Here is a 14,815-nt window from a genome sequence, read left to right as displayed (position 1 = left end):
AAAGAAATAAGCAACACTTTCCCCTGAGAAAAATCTACCCAAGATCCTTTCAAGATGGATCTGAAAGTTGTTAACAGAGTCAGCGGAAATGTTCAGGTATGTTTCCTTTTTCTTTGAACAGTTCACTGGTATCTACTGCCACCACAAAAATGAGAATAAGATTGGATTGTTATACGACAATGTTCTTGTCAAACTCTTACTTGCTTTTTGTATGTTTATTTATTTACTTATTTACTATAAAATCTTAGAACCAGAAACCCTGAAATAAAGTTTGCTTAGAAGTTGCTAGTTGATGGATGGCAGGAGCCGACAATGGAAAAAAAATTTAGTTTGGCAATTTTATTTTTTCACATTCTGTGCATGTTTACAAACAGACCTCAGTCCTAATTGGGGGCTAGTCCTTAATGAATTTCCTTCTGTAGCACTAACCAAGAAAACATTCCAGTTGAGCTGCTTTCCTGCAGAGAGCTCTCCCATGTTCCCCCACCTGAAGCTTACAGCAAGAGTGCTTGGCTGGACTCTCAGAGCCATAGAGTTATAGTTAAAGCTTCGTCCCAGGGTTTCATAAACTGACTTCCAGAAGATTCATGTATAATCAAATCAAGCCTTTATTGAAGCACACCGGTGGCGACTGACCAGAACATAAATTTGTTCCCCTGATCAGCCTCGAACATTTGCAAGGGAACTCCAAACTGCAAAAAGCCTGCAAACTGCAAAAAGGTTGTTCAGGGGTCTGGCCAATGCAAGCAAGCTAGGTTACAGAAGCAGAAGAGTGCAGTCAAGTGGAGGGAAGCCTAACCAATCACAGTTATCCTAGTCACTTCAGTTACAGAAACTGAGCCCCTTACCCTAGTTACAGAAAAAATACCCCATAAGGTAGTTTTGTGTTCTTAAAGATTTCTATAGCAAAAGGAAAAGAACATCTTGCCCCAGTCATTATTCTTCTACTTGGCATGGTTGTTTTACAGGATGAAGTCATAAAACAAAATGGAGTCACATTTCCTTCTTCTATCACAATTAGTTGTGGCGCAACCACAGCTCTTTTGATGCTGGTACCCCACTTTTGGGGTCCACCCCTTTTTAACTCCATCCTCTCAGTGTACACCAAGGCTGTCTTTTATGTTTAGTGAGGCCTTTGGTATTAACATAGCCTGAGGTGATTTCTTAGAGGGGACTGAGGAAAAGAAAATGTCACACAAACCAAATGAATAAATAGGCATGCCGAAGTACTAGAGATGATTCTTCTCTATCTTATTATTACTATTATATATATATATATATATATATATATATATATATATATATATATATATATAGGATTTGGGGATGTATATGAAAGGTGAGTTATATAATTTCTGGTTTATGAGACGTTGTTGTTGTTCTTGTTGTTGTTGTTGAAAGGAGGATGTTCATGATTTCATTTATTAACATATTTTCTTGTGGCTACATAATGTTGTGTTTGAAAAGAGGCTCCAAGAAAATATGTTCCTTTGTATCAAAATTGTCCTTCTTTCATGGATGAATTCAATTATACCTACAAATGATTTAGTATTCTGGGCTTTCTTTCACCCATTCCTTCTATCCTCTTCAGTCCAGTCCCAATAAATCTTAGAAAATAAAAATTTTTAAGGTATCCCAGAAAGTGTTCTATTCTAGTAAGGTAGATGGTAAACAAGACTGGAAAGAGTAATACTCCACAGGGATAGGAAATGAAGGAGGCTTCATTACCATAAGTAGAGAGAGCACATTCTGCTTCATCATGGCACAGCCCATGTAGACAGAACTCAGAGGGCAAGAGCTGCCTGAGAACCTTCAAAATCAGTACTGCCAGGCTACACTGGATCCCCTCAATGGGTAGAGATTATCAAAATCACTGGTTCAAGGTACTTTACCCTTTAGAAATCATTGCTGACCTCTATGGAATGATATTTCAAAGGTTGAACTTTCTGCTCTCTGTGAGATTCCAAGGATCTTTGTACTCCTGGAGGATGGGTTCACAAATAGAGGGAATGACACTTATTAATTTTTAAAGTTGGATAATGATTGAGAAGAATAAGGAGATTGAACTTTAGTGCATTAATATTAGAAAAAAGTAGCATATTTTATATCCCCAAGAGCGTTGAATAAAATGTACAATTAATTCACCAAAATGGGAGATTTATAAAATATCTTGGATTAAAATTCGTATTTCTGTAATTATTTTGTGTTTAACCTTTGGTTTGAAAGTATAACTGATTTCATTCTTCCCAGGATTGAGTTGGTGCAGATGCAGAAGACCCAGCCAGTGAACCCAGAGCTGTCTTCATTACATATTACTGGAATCCTGGACATGCTGCAAAAGTTCAGAGGTAAGAGTGAGCCTTTGGCAGACAAATTTATTTTTTTAATAGGTTCTTCAAATAAGAGGCTTCTCACATTCAATTTTCTGTCATAGAATCATTTATATCTTCTTTCTCTGTCTAGTCATAATACAATGATCAAGACCGCCCTTATTAACTTATAGCTCAGATCCATATTTTGTTCTGATACAGGTAGTACAAGACAAGGAATACTATTGGTGTTTTGTGGTTATTAAGCAATACAATGATTCCTTCTTAGAGAAGCAATCAATATTTTGTGTTATTTCAGTTCATTCTAATTTTGAAGATTTAAATATGATTGGGGGTTTTTAACCTATTCTATATCTCAAGTGTTTTTATGCTATGCATTTGAAAATGGTGAATATTATTTATAAAATACAAGTTTCAATGAACAAAAAAGGAACCAAGTTTGCCATAAATAGAACAATTTTAATACAATCAGATGGATTTCAAAACAACTGAAAGGTGAGTGATCTCTGAACATAACCAAGCCATGTTTGTGCCCCAGTAGAGAAGGGGTCTAGATAGCAGAAGGCCAAAACCCAAATGAGACTGAATGTATGGTCTCAACAGATCATGAAATTCAGAGATTATTTTCTGTAAAGTGTGAAATTGTTGCTTTTCATCAAATTATTTGATGTTTGATCATGGATCAGGCACAATCAGAGCAAATTGATGTCTATTTATTAATGATATCAAAAATATCTCAAGAAGAGATTTCTACAAAAAAAAAGGTTTTGGGGCATGTCCCTACTTTTCTATTGACAAAAAGATATTAAATCACCCCTTAACACAGTACATGATACTTCAGCTCTCTCTCTCTCTCTCTCTCTCTCTCTCTCTCTCTCTCTCTCTCTCTCTCGCTCTCTCTCTCTCTCTCTCTAGTTTAAAGATGTCTGTGTGCTAGTGAGGGCATAGGAACCCTTCTTCATATATGAGTGAGTCTGAACTCTCTCTGCTCTCCACCATTCCTTACAGGTGTGACAAAAGAAGGGATTGATTAGGTAGTCAATCTTTGCCCCAAGAAATGTAAATGTCATTTACTGAGTTGATTTTTTTTTGCCCAATGAATAATAGAATGATTCAAGGTTGGGCCAACAACTATAAGAGCCTTTCTGACGAAGTTAGAAATAGAATATTTGGAGATGATAGTGCAACTGAAGAGTCCCAGAGAGTGGGATGCTATGTTGCATGGGGTGTTGAGGCCTTTACCTCCGGTGGGCACTACTGGGAGGTAGATATGTCAAATATCCCCAACTGGATTCTTGGCGTCTGTAAAGATTTCACAAGTGACAGTTTTGGTTGTGAGGAAGCATTTCTTCTATTTACCTTGAAGATGAACAACCAGTATAGTCTCTTCACCAATTCCTCACACTTATCTCATTATGGACAAAGGCCTGAGAGTTTTGTTGGGGGTTCTTCCGGATCATGACAATGCAAACATGAGCTTCTATGATGTTTACCAAGGTTCCTCATATATAATTTCTTCTCTTCCTCCTTAGCCTCCTCTCTGAATCCAATTTTTTTCTTTGATTCTATATAAAATTTAAGTTTCCATGGGCATGGTGTCAAACACATAAAATCTTAGATACAAAGGAAGCTGAGACAGGAGAACCAAAAAAAATTTGAAGCCTGAATGAGCATTTTCAAGAGATTTGAAAGGGAAGAAGAGGAAGGGATGTAACCCAGTAGTAGAATACTTGCCTACCATGTTTGAGGCTTTGGGTCCATTCCTCAGTACTGGAAAATAAAATTGAATAGAAAAGAAAATTCTATTTCATTGGTAAATGCACATGTCTAATGAAACCTTTTTATGGGTCTTCTCATTCATTGTTAGAAGTCCACACAAGATATTTGTGGGCCTGTTTTAACTTATGGAAATATAGTCATTTTAATATCACAAATTGTGAAAACCACTTTGAATTTATATGTCTGTTGACTACCTTTTATTTTAATAAAGAGCTGTGAAAGTACCACTATGTGATTGGAGCTTGATTTTCAGTCCCTTCAGAGAATTTCCATACCTATTTATGTTTACTTCCCATTAATTTCCCATCCTCATCACCCAGAAATCTCTTAACTATTTAGGTCTGTATGTATTTGTGTTCTAGAAACTTCATGAAAATGGAATTATATCTGTCACTGTTTGTGTCTTCTTTGTATCATTTAGTATAAAACTGTCAATGTTCACCCACATTGCAAACTAAATATTTTATCTACATATTTGAGGCAAGCACTTGCAGAAGGATGAAGTGACTTATGTCTTAGTTAACTAAATAACAGAAAGCTCCTAAAGGTGCTTGGATTTCTCTGAAGTCTGATGTAGCTGGGTATATCTTGGTATTTAACAGATTATCATCTCTTCAATTCCTAGTCATTCATCACATCTCAGCTCAAAAGATTTTCAGGGAAGCCATCCCTACCTCCCTGGACCAGGGCAGTTCCTCTTATTACACACTCCATGCATATTATACCATCTCCTAATTTCCAAGAAACTCTCATCAAATGATAGATATTTATTACTATTAGACTCTAAATTCCATGATCAGAAGGTAGTGTTTGTCATGTTTACTAGCATTTTCCCTGTATCTAAAATGCAATGTTTACAACATAGTACATGATACAAATGGAGTGAAAGAAAGGATTAATAAACCAATAAAAGTTATCACCAACAAACACTATTATAGCACTAGAATGCTCCCCAAATTGCAGTTAACAAGTAAGGGCAGAAAATACCAATGAGTAATGTCAACAATAGACAAGTAATTGATTGATTTCCAGGTTCACAATCTGCTATAGGTGGGATCTGAAAGTCCCTGCAAGGGCCACATGTTTAAAGGTTTCTTCCTGAGATGAGCTGTGGGTTCATCAGGTATACAACTTGTGTGATATGAATGGTGAAAAAAAGGTTCCCCAGATGGGTTTCCCAGCACTGTGCATAGACAGAGATTTTTATCATGGCAGTGAGTTGGATCCCTGAGCCCTCCTCACCTGGGTTCATCTCTGCACTTTTGTGTTTTGTAAAAATCCACATCCAATGAAGAAACATACCACTTCAATGTGATTGAGATTGCTTAGAAAGGAGAAGGCCACAACACCTCATATTTACTCCCTCCTTCACTTCTGGAGCCCCTCTCAGTCAAGTGACTTTCCTGCACCTTGTTCAGAAAATAGAGGTACAAATAGAAGCCTGGGTAAGACTGAGAAGGAATCTGAGCTTCTGTACCAAGAGGACCACCTAGAGGAGGCTCAGGCCATCCAAATAGGGGGCAAAAGAGTGATGACCAGGAACATGTCTGGAGGGTTTCCCTGAAGAAGTTAAGTGTATTATTCAGGAGGAAATTGATTTGCTTGCACAGCTTGGGCATCAGAGTGGATGGTATCTGGCAATACCCATATAACAGAACCTTTGGCCTTCAGAAGACTTCCAAGAGGAAGCTAAAGTCTGATGGCATACACAGGGCCACCCTTTGGAATGTCCTGAAATTGGCCAAAGTTGTGCTCTACATGTGGAGATATCTATGCTGAATTGTAGGTCATGGACAATCCTTTCATGATCACATTTGATCGCCAGAAACAGTGATAATATGGATATGAATGTATTCATATGCACAAAGGGGACTGATTGTAGAACCCAGGATGGAATAGCAATTTTGCAAAAGTATCTTTTGCAGTTGTGGTAACAAAACACTAGTGGGCACCTGGATACCTTGACTTTTGAAATGCTGGTCTCTTTTTTAGTTTTTTTAGATCACCTGTAAGCAGAGTTCTTTTCCCAACAGATCAAAAAGTTATGTGAACTTTATAATTGTCAGAAGTAATGCACATGGAAACTACACTTTGAGTGCTTTATAAGCACATTAAAAATGCAGTGTCAACAATTTAATTTTATAATAATTTAAAAAATGGTAGGGGATGACAATGAAAACATGATCTCCAATTTATGATTAGATAAAGAAAATGTCATGCTTCCAACTACAACAAACCATTACTTTTCATTGAGGAGCCATTCTATGCTATGAAAAAATTACTTTCTCTCTCTCTCTCTCTCTCTCTCTCTCTCTCTCTCTATATATATATATATATATATATATATATATATATATATATATATATACAGTTTTACTAGGAATTATAAGCATACAATTATTTCTTTAAATCTTATCATCAACTCTTCCAGTAAAATGAACCTTAGGCTATCGATAGTTAGGACTCATATTCACATAGAAATGTTATGAGGCTTTTATTTATTTAATTTTATTTTTTTAATTGTGCTGGGAATGAATTCACCTCAGTCCCACTAGAAACTAGAGCTCCCTAGATTACACCAGTTCTCTACCAATGAGCCCCAGTCCCAGCCTTTTCTCTGAAATTTTAGAAATTCATCCAAGCTAGGTGCAGTGGGACAAACCTGTAATCCCCAGCTGCTTCAGATACAGAGGCAGGAGGATTCCAATATGAAAGTGAGCCAGAATTTAATAGGGCCCTAAGCAACTTCTTTTTTTTTCTTATCACTGAATATTTTGCAATTTTATTCTACTTTTAGTGACCCCCACTCCTGCCATATACTTCCATCAATCTAACAACAGTCCACTTGCTGACCAGCAGAAGCAACTTCTTGAAATATAATTTTATATTAAAAATATAAAGTCTGTGTGCAGTGGCACACGCCTGTGATCCCCATGGCTTGGGAAACTGAGACAGAAGAATTGGGAGTCCTCAGCCATAAGCAAAGCACTAAGGAACTCAGTGAGACTCTGTCTCTAAACAAAACACAAAATAGGCCTGGGGGTGTGGCTCAGTGATAGAGAACCCCTGAGTTCAATCCCCAATGCAAAAAAAAAAAAAAAAAAAGAACTGTGGATGTGGCTCAGAGGTTAAGTATCCCTGTGTGGTGAGCCGCTTCTGCTGTTTCTGCAGACTATGGTCGCCATTACAAGATGGCGCTGGCTCCGCTGTGGTCTGTGACAAACAACTCCTTATTTGGGAGAGTTGGCGCGTGGTTTTTCACCACCCTATGAGAAAGCTCCACGTGGCAGCTTTGCATTGGGGCTTGAGATGCTTTATTAAGGCTGGGAGGGGCATCCGAGGAAAGAAGAAGAAATATTAAGGGCCTGAATAAACTGCTGAAAGAAGATTCCTGAGTTGCGTCTTCCTTGCTGGCAAGGGGTCGCGGCAAGTGGTGCCGAAATCCGGGAACCAGAACTTTCAGGAGTCTGGGGTGGTGCACCGGTTAGTCCCAGGTAAGTGGGATCCGCGACCAAAGCAGGGTTAGTCCCAATAAGTGGGATCCGCGATCAAAGCGGGGTTAGTCCCAGGTAAGTGGGATCCGCGACCAAAGCGGGGCAGCTCCTCTGTAAAGAAAGAGAGAGCATTACATTTTATTGCAGCTGCACTGTGTACTTTCGCTTCTACTTTCGCTTTTGTTTTCTGTGTTTCTTTTGTTGTGTCATTTCGCTTTTGTTTTTTTGTGCTTCTTTTGTTGTTGTGACGACAGGGACGCTCCCCTGTAAAAGGAAGAGAGCGGGGACTTTTGTACTTTCACTTTCTTTATAGCTCTAAAAACATTATGGGCGTTGCTTCTTCAAGCCCAATTTTGTTGGCCCTAGATGGGTTGTTACATTCAAAAGGACTTAAGATAAAGCAGAGTACTTTGCAGATGTTTTTAAGAGAAGCTGATATAGCGGCTCCTTGGTTTGCTTTTTCAGGGAGTCTTACGATTCCTAGCTGGGACAAATTAGGGAAAGATCTAGATTTCGCTCATGAGCAAGGTACCTTGCAGGGTGGCATTATACCACTTTGGAAGTTAGTTAGATGATGTATAACAGATGGTAAATGCCAGGAAGCTGTGAGTGAGGGTCAAGCTATTCTTGAGCAACTGCATGAGGAAAAATCTGAAGGATCATGTAGTGAAGTGGCAGAGAGTATTAAAAGTAACAGTAGTGAGAAGGCAAAAGAGCCTGAAGATAAAAATAGGAGAAGGCTCTACCCAGACTTGACCGAATTAAAAACGCCTGAGAACACAAGCGACTCAGAGAGTTCTGAGGACCTTGATATATTGTTACAACAACTACATAAGATAAAAATGAAAAAGAAGAAAAAGGAGACACAGGGCACGCAGGCCTACTGTAAGAAGGGGAAGGGAGTTAACATCGGTCAACAAAACTCTGACGAGGAGGAGGTAGAATATCTAGAAGAAGATATGGTGCCGATTGCCCCACCTCCATATGTGGGGGGGAGCCAAGGCTCCGGGAGATCTTTTCATGCACAAGTTTGGAGGACAGTTAATACAGATATGGGACTTGCATACCCTGTATTTCAGGACAATAACAGGGGAAGATATCATGAGCCTTTAGACTTTAAGATAATTAAAACCTTGGCAGAATCTGTCCGCACTTATGGCATAGATGCCGCTTTCACTCTCACTCAGGTGGAGGGACTTACTAGATTTTTCATGACTCCCTCAGATTGGGCTAGTCTAGTCCGCGCTTGTGTTTCCCCAGGGAAATATTAGGAGTCCAAAGTTGGCTGTTTAATGTTTCTGGCACTACCCAAAACTCGGAGCGAGGTAGGAGACTTAAAATTACTTCACACAATTCACAATTATCTAATGCTACATTACCCTCCGCAGCAGTCTGTCTCCAATCTCCGTTCCTGTTTCTTTTGGCTAATGTTACATTACAGGGGATGCTTAATCGTTCTAATACTACCTGTTATTTGTCTGAGTGTTGGAATGGCTCCTGGACTACGGCAGTGGTTATGAAAATTCCAACCTTTGTCCCGATTCCGGTTACTACAAATCCAGAGTCATTTCCTATTGTTGAACTGATTAGAGCCCATAGAGATTTTGGAATTACGGCAGCTATGGTGACAGCTGTGGCGGTATCTGCTGCTGCAGCAGTTACAGCTGGAGTAGCCATGGCCAGCCAGGTTCAAACTGCTGCCACTATTAATCAGGTTATTCAACAAACATCCACCATACTTGAATCTCAAAGTAGAATTAATCAACACATTCTATCTGGGATTTTGGATGCTAATCAAAGGATAGATCTGCTTCAAGCTCAAGTTGAGGAATTGTCTGACCTAGTACATTTGGGTTGTATTGATCAACATGCACATTTATGCATAACCTCTGTCAGATTTAATGATTCCAGGAATGCATCCCGCATCATTGGCGAATATTTGGCCGGAAATTGGTCCATGGCAGCGGAAGACATGATCCAGTCTCAACTAACCCAGATAGCTGTCTTGAACAGTACCCGTGTCGATCCCGTGACTTTGGGTCAATTCACCGATTGGATATCTTCTGCTTTTTCCTTCTTCAAAGAGTGGGTGGGGGTAGGCATTTTTGGTGCAATGTGTTGCTTCGGTATGTTCCTCTGTTTGTGGTTTCTCTGTCGCCTTAAGGCCCGCAGTGCTCACGATAAGGCTATGATCATACAAGCTCTTGCAGCTTTAGAAAATGGCAACTCACCTCAAGTCTGGCTTGCGCATCTTAAACAGTAAACCTTTGACATGGTCGTTACACCCCAAGTTATTATAACATTGCACTGGGATCGACATGACTTTCCTTGTTATTCTCTTAGTGTTGGAAAGCCCTTGCACTCTGCTGGTCTTACTGCCATTGCACGCAGATGGGTTTCCACACTCGTGCTTTTCTATCGCCTTAAAGTCCGTGCCTTTCTTTCGGGGTGCTGTCAACTTGTTTGTCATTATAAACAGCCACAGTTCAGCCTCAGCTATCCCTCTTCGTCCACCATCGTCACAATACAGGATGCGAGGCAAGGCACTGCACTTGAGTGATCCTTGACGTGGACCTCAAGGAGAGCATGTCCTATTGCATGCGGGTTAGACGCGTCCACGCCCCGCCCCACGAAAAAAGGCGTCGGCTGATATGGCCTCAGATATGGGGAAGGGCCCTCCTTAGGACTGAGCCATACTATGCAGCCACTTCTGCACAGTGGGATAGGACCTCTACTCTCGCCTGTATTGTTTTAAGAAAACAGAAAGGGGGAACTGTGGTGAGCCGCTTCTGCCGTTTCTGCAGACTATGGTCGCCATTACAAGATGGCGCTGGCTCCGCTGTGGTCTGTGACAAACAACTCCTTATTTGGGAGAGTTGGCGCGTGGTTTTTCACCACCCTATGAGAAAGCTCCACGTGGCAGCTTCGCATTGGGGCTTGAGATGCTTTATTAAGGCTGGGAGGGGCATCCGAGGAAAGAAGAAGAAATATCAAGGGCCTGAATAAACTGCTGAAAGAAGATTCCTGAGTTGCGTCTTCCTTGCGGGCAAGGGGTCGCGACATCCCTGGGTTCAATTTTACTACCAAAACTCGGGGGGGGGGGGATAGCATTCATCTATCATGCAGCTTATGAAACTTGTACTCTCTTGTTCTCCAAAGGCTTTTAGAGATGAAGAATAATACATGACAGAAGAAACTTTCTGTTCTATCACAGTACACCCTAGGCATAGGCATAACTCAGAGCAGAAGCTTGCCTGAGAACACATAGGATCATAGATTCAATTCTATATTAGATCCTCTCAATGAGCAGAGATCACCAAAGCCTCTGATCAAAGAAATAGTTCCTTTTAGAAAACAATGACTATATCATTGGTGACTTCTGTGGACTAAAGTCCCACATGCTGAACATTCTGCTTTCTTTAAGATACACAGGATCTTTGTATTTCCCATGGTCTAGTGAGGAAGAGAGAGAGAGAGAGAGCAAAAGAGAGAGAGAGAGAGAGAATGACATTCAATAATTTTAGAAACTAAATTTATATCAGAGAAGAATGGGAAAATTTGATTTTCATATAAATTAAGTTTAGAAAAATGTCAACAATTCTTATATCCTTAGGAGGGTAGAATAAAATGTATATCCAATTAAACACAAACAGAAATTTTGTCATATTTATAAGACTGAGGTGTTGCAGATGCAAATGATCCAGGCAGTGAGTCCAGAGCTCACTTTAGGGCACATCCCTTGAATCCTGCACATATCAATAGCTTCAGAGGTAAGAAATAGTCCTCTGTCATTTAGCCCTCAATTTCTTTCTTTAGTGGTTTTTCTGAAAGAACCATCCCCATTTTGAATTTAAAAAATTTGATAGGAAAGTATATAATATTTTCTATAATATTTGTATCTTCTTTCCTTGTATACTCATATTACAATGACCAAGATTGACCTTTTAACTAAAGATTGTGATTGCAAAATTAAGACCACACTTTAGTGCTGGGAGCCATTAGCCAAGTAGGTATGACAATTTCCTTGCCAGCGTACCCCATGTTGCTTAGTGGAAGGACTCGTGGAAATAGGACATTTTGCAGTGACATTGCTTGTAGGTGACCTTGCTCAACGACCAGGGCGGATTAGGGTGTTCCTGGTTTAGGATAATTGGGTTTAGGGCGTTCCCAGTTTAGGTTCCAGGTTTAAGATTATTCCTGCTGGGAATAGGGCGTATCCTGCTGCCTGAGTTCCCCTTGAGTTCTCACGGGATTCAGACAGTATTATTTGGGAGACAGAAGCCCAGTGGGGGTGGATTTGGGCAGAGAACATGGATTTTCCCAGAACGTGATTGTAGACGGCTGGTGTGAGTTCGGGAATAAAGAGTTGCTGTTTGAATCTACAAGCTGTGTGGTGGCTCGTGATTTTGTGCCCAGCCAGACTGCAGCACTTTAGGTACATCTGAACACAACCACAGTATGGAAAAACAGAATATTTAGCTTCTATGATTATGAAGAGACTCAATGCTTACTTTTTAGAGTAGCAATTAAACGTTTGTGTTCAAAATTTAATTTTGGAATTTTGAGTATGACATAGTGGTTTCTAATTTTTTCTCTATTCCAATTTATCATGAATTGTACAAAACATAAATTATTCAGAAACCACAAAGTTTTGACCAAAATAATGGATATGCACACAAAAAAGGAAACACAGTTTTCATAAGCAGAACAATCCCAATGCTATCAGATAGATTTCTAAACAGATGAAAGTGAAGTGATCTTTGAACATATCAAAATAGTGTTAAGCCATTACTAGAAAACATGTCTATAGAGCAGAAGGCTGAATCCCAGGTTAAGTTAATATCAGAGTCTCAAATAAGGCAAAGCAAGAACATTCTTTTCAGAAACTTCTCAACTGTGCACATATTGCCCTTCATATATTTATTGATGTTTGGAAAAGTATCAATCACAGCTGATCCTACTGAATACCTATATCATAGCAAATTGAGTCCATTTTTAACAGTATTAAAAAATAACAGAATTAAAGTTTTCTAAAAAAAGTACAGAAAAGAAACTATTAGTATTTCATGAAACAAATTAGCTAGAGGTAAACAATAAAAATAAATTGCTGCTTCTTACACTTATCTACATTCTTTTCTTCCTTTCCACCTCACTCCCTCCCTTCATCCCTTTCTCTCTCTCTTTCTCTCTTTCCATGATGTGAAGGAGCTCTGAGTGCTGCAGAGGTCATAATAATCCTGCTTCACACCTGAGTGAGGTTGAACTCTGCTCTTCTTATTCAAAAACCTTTAGTGAGAATGAGGGACAAATAAAGTAATAATCAAACAAAAATCCTCTGTTCCTCAGAACAAGGTAACACAGTACCATTTGCTAATTGGAATTTTGTCTTTCTTCAGTGAATAATAGTGTGGCTTAGGAAGTGGCTGACACTACACAAGCTGTATTAATTATGCCAGAGGTGTGACATTTTGGGATGACCAGCACAATGCAACTGGGGAGACACAGGCAGTGCAGAGTTATACTGCATGGGGAACTAAGGCCTTCAACTTAGGCAATCACTACTAAGATGTGGAGGTGCCAAGCCCTGTGAGCTATATCCCCAGCCCCTTAGAACAATTTTCAGTGTCTTGTTTCAAGAAAAACTAAATTAATGCACTCAGTATCATAAATGGCATGGTAAATGTTGGGAATATACTTTAATTTGTAAAAATATTGGCCTGTTAGGTGGTACTGTGCAGGTTAGAAATGGACTCTCAGTGACGAAATTAATGGCATTCAAATAGGTAATTAAGCTAAGATATTTTAGAGAAGCTTTCAACCTTTGGGTGAAGAGGAATTACGAATACTTTGAGGCCAGTAGATTTAGCCTATCAAAGAATGCCCTAGTTAACTCCATAAGCAAAGGAAGATTCTGGAAGCCTGTTGTCAACTGGAAGGAGATATTGCCTCAGCAACCTTGGAAAGGTTATGCTTTCAGGACTTAAAAAGTCAAGGAACTCAACACCTGGCATATAAGAAGTGCCCACCCAATTAATGTTTAGCTATTGTTAAAATAATAATGGTTTCCTCAAACATTTATAAAGCCATTGATTTGTTGACCAAAATGTGTTACAAGTCATGTAATCAATTAATGAACAAAAAATTCCATCAACAGTTCTGAGTTGATTCTTGCAACAGAGACCTCTGAAGATGGTGCTGTGGGGTAATTAATAAAAACAGTTATCCTTTATGGTTATGGATCTGAAACTTCCCCTTCTGAGAAACTGTGTTTAGTGAAGCACTGTTCTTGGTGTGGGTGGACTGCTCACTAATACACTTTCCAGAGGGGAAAATGAGAATCAAAGGACTCAAGGGCAAAGAATTATGACCTGATCTAACAAAGCAAATAGGTTGCTCTGGCTCTGGGTGGGGCACTGTTCTCAGGAGTGGCAGAGTTGTCCTTGGTAGAGAAAAGACAATATTGGCAGATGCCAAACTATTCAATAGAAAACTTCACAAGCATGAAACTTCTTGAACAATTTATTTCAAAGTTCTGTTCTACAGTTTAATAGAGAACCACCTATATTTATTTTATTATTACTTATGGAGTTTTGAGCATGAGCATAAACTTCTTTGAATGAAGCTATGCTAGCAGGTTCCATATGTGCATTAGGGTGTCTGTGTAGTGAAATGTTCTGTTTTTCTTCTATAATTTTTGCCTTAAGTGATGGTGCCACTTTACAGTAAAAACCATGATCATATTTATCTAATATAAAGCTATGTGATTTTACAGTTTCTCTCTCTCTCTCTCTCTCTCTCTCTCTCTCTCTCTCTCTCTCACACACACACACACACACACACACACACACACACATGCACACACACATGCCTGAAGTTTTGCTTTGGGCTTGGGGTTAGGATGGTATTGGCTTCTTCTCAGCAATATATTTTTTTTATCATTTCAGTGAATCATACTGTATTATGTTTAAGTATTGCAAGTTCTCCAACATTCCACATAGAAATTATTTTACCCAATGCTTTCTTTGGCCATCAGTCTCTTTCTTTAGGAATGCACAGAAGGATTGCTGTTCCTTAGGGTAGAAAAATTTATGGTTTGTTGCATTTGTCAATAACAAAATGTTGGCAAGTCAGATGGCATCACTCACATGATCCATATCAAAAGAGCCAGGATGTATCTCTGTTGTGACCACATCAGGACTTCCAGGGTCAGCA

The sequence above is a fragment of the Marmota monax genome, unplaced genomic scaffold (assembly GCF_021218885.2).
Source record: "Marmota monax isolate L192 unplaced genomic scaffold, Marmota_monax_Labrador192_F-V1.1 WCK01_AAM20220418_F8-fsc00659, whole genome shotgun sequence".
Lineage (NCBI taxonomy): Eukaryota > Metazoa > Chordata > Mammalia > Rodentia > Sciuridae > Marmota > Marmota monax.
The sequence above is the reverse complement of the archived record's forward strand: the minus strand, read 5'-3'. Positions refer to the sequence as shown.